The sequence below is a fragment of the Myotis davidii genome, unplaced genomic scaffold (genome assembly GCF_000327345.1).
Source record: "Myotis davidii unplaced genomic scaffold, ASM32734v1 scaffold309, whole genome shotgun sequence".
Classification (NCBI taxonomy): domain Eukaryota; kingdom Metazoa; phylum Chordata; class Mammalia; order Chiroptera; family Vespertilionidae; genus Myotis; species Myotis davidii.
The window spans coordinates 6,300,709-6,303,705 of NW_006383013.1; the positions used below are offsets into that span (position 1 = coordinate 6,300,709).

The 2,997-nt window shown below is 39.1% G+C and overlaps 1 protein-coding gene across 7 annotated transcripts in view; it reads right to left on the reverse strand.

Annotated features, from left to right (window-relative positions):
- CEP128 (centrosomal protein 128kDa) overlaps positions 1-2,997 on the reverse strand; it is a 397,477-nt gene that overhangs the window by 350,652 nt on the left and 43,828 nt on the right. The window lies entirely within an intron of this gene.

A 2,997-nucleotide genomic window follows, 5' to 3' on the forward strand; every position in this document is an offset into this window, starting at 1 on the left:
TATATATATATATATCTGGAAACACACTCCTGTCCAACTGCCCCTTGCCATAATCCTGATCAAGCCACCATCATCTCTCATATATTAATGCAGAAGTTGTCTGACTCGCCCTCCTCAAATCAGTTCTCCATATGGCATCTGAAAGAAACCTTATTTAACCCTTTCAAAAAGCTTGCTTTCCAGTGTTCTTTTTACAATAAATGTCAAGACAAAGTAAAAATGAATAATTAAATGAACATATCAGCCTTTCTGAATCACACAGAAAATTAAGCCTAGCAACTACCTACACAGAATATTTTTATAAATATGAATTAAAAATATGTGGTTCAAGTAAAGCATAATTGGATCCTAAAATCTTCCTCGTCCACAAAGTTAAGTCACCAAGTTTAACCAGAAACTTGACTTCTATTTTGGGTTAAATAAAGTTTCTCTTCCTCACACATACCTCTTGAAATAATTAATGGAAGTCATAAAAAATATTACTAAATGGTGCTAGCCCATGAGTCAGCAGATTCTCAGTCCCCACCGGACATCCAAATGTCCATTTAAACTGACCAACTAAGTCGTCCCTGAAACTTCCCTGTGTCTTCTTGCAGCGGCCACCAACCAGTGGTCCATGAGGTCCAAAAGGTTGATATTTTACTACAGTGGTTCTCAAATGTTAGTAAACGATATGAGACACCTGGAGGGCTTGTTAAAAACACAGAGTGATAAGCCCAACCCCCAAAATTTCTAAATCAGTATTCTGGGATGGGGTCCAAGAATGTGCATTTCTACAAATTCCTAAGTGATGTTGATGCTGCTGGTCTGGGAAGTACACTTTGAGAAACACTGCTATACTGGAACATCACCTTCAATAACTAAGCTGCAATATCTTTCATTTTAAATTAAGAAGAAAAGAAGAGAGGGGGGGAGGGAGAACAAAACTCTTAATCTCACATCCTCTCCAGCAATTTATAATCCAATTACATAAAAGTGTGCTGTACAAACTCATTAACTTATCTCCCATTACCACTTTCCCATCGAATTAATAATGTAAATACAGGATCCGTAATAAAATAGTACAGAGAGACTTACAAAGGAAAGCAAAGGGCTTTCTCTCTCACACTTCCTCACTTCTAGTCCACACCCCACTGGCAACCATGTTTGATCATTTCCATTCTTAATTCTTTTGCTGATTACTTGCATCATTTCCAGTTCTAGACATTTTCAATTGACTCCTTGTTTTGAAATATTTAATTCACTCACATTGCTCTCCAAATTTGGATGAATGTATTGCTATTTTTAGTTCTTCTATTGGTTATCCATGTGACTTGCAATGAAAGCAAGTGCAAGTGCCCAGTGGGACTGTGGCACATGGGAGCAAAGAATATTCAGTAACCACCAGAGGCTCGCCCCAATGACAGCAACCAGCGCCCCAACTTGGTCTGGCACCCCCGCTCACCTGCTCCACCATCCCACTACAGCCAATGCCCGCCATGTTCTGCACTCTGCAGCCTGCTGCTGATGCCTGCCATGTTCCACGCGCACTCCCTGGTGGTCAGTGCACATCATAGCAACCAGTTGTTTGGTTGTCCCGCCATTTTGTCTATTTTCATATTAGGGTTTTATATATATAAACTAGAGGCACAGTGTACGGGTTCGTGCACCGGTGGGATCCCTCAGCCTGGCCTGCGGGGATCAGGCCATAACCGGCTCTCAGACATCCCCTGAGGGGTCCCAGAATGCAAGAGGATGCAGGCCAGGCCGAGGGGCCCCACTGGTGCACGAATCTGTGCATTGGGCCTTAAGCAGTTGATATTCCTGGATTTAACAGTTATAGGTGTTTTTTTCTTCAATCTTTTTACTGCGGCATAGTATTCCATTGCATAGACTGATTACTTGCATCATTTCCAGTTCTAGACATTTTCAATTGACTCCTTGTTTTGAAATATTTAATTCACTCACATTGCTCTCCAAATTTGGATGAATGTATTGCTATTTTTAGTTCTTCTATTGGTTATCCATGTGACTTGCATAATGTACAAATACCTCTTATAAATATTCTATCATAGAGAATTGATGTTCTTTGGTTACTTTCTTTCATGCTCACATTTAGTCAGCTTACTTGGATCATTAATTTTCTTGTGCTTTTGGTTTTGCTGGAGTTTTTCATCTTTTGGCCTTATATGGACCTTATTTATCACATCATTGATATTTTCCCCCACTTGTTACTGAATCATTTATTAAGAATCTACTCCACTCACCTACATTATTCTCAAGGACAGTTCCTCTACTCTAATCCAGAGTGAACAGTTCCTGAACCTGCTATGTGGCTATCATTCTGGGGATTATTTTCACTAAATTTCTGAGTTTTACTATTTTTATAACCTATACCTTCCTCTTTCTTGGTTACCACCTATTTTACTTATATGTCCTTAGATAATTTTGTTGGAAGGAAATTACCATAAAAGATAAACTTTCTAAGTCTATATCTCTGAAAATGTCTTTCCTTACTAGTATCGCTCTTTCTTGGCTTTTGTGGTTCCATGTACTCCTGGATTTCCCCCGTCTCACAGCTGTTGCTTCGCAGTCCAGTTCCTCTGTGTACATGACTTCCCATTGCAATGTCTTCACATTCATCTCTGTCCTTGATGCTCTCAATACCGTTTCTCCCTAACTATCCTCCATTTCCATGGTTCCAAATGCCATTTCCATGCTGACCACTCTTAAAACCTCTAAAAGGGACTTCTCCTTTGAGCTCCAAAGTAAATACCTAGCTGATATTTTATATTTCTATTTGGATGTCTTACAGGCATCTTAAACTTAACATATCCAAGGTCAAAACTTAATTTCTACACCTCACCTACTTCCACAGTCTTCCATATTTCAAAAGTGGCATTACCATCTATCCAGTTACTGAAGTTAGAAATCTGGGATTCATCTTGATTTATTCTCCTTTATCTCCTCCACATATAACCCATTGCTTAATCCTACCTCTTCAATATATATATATAT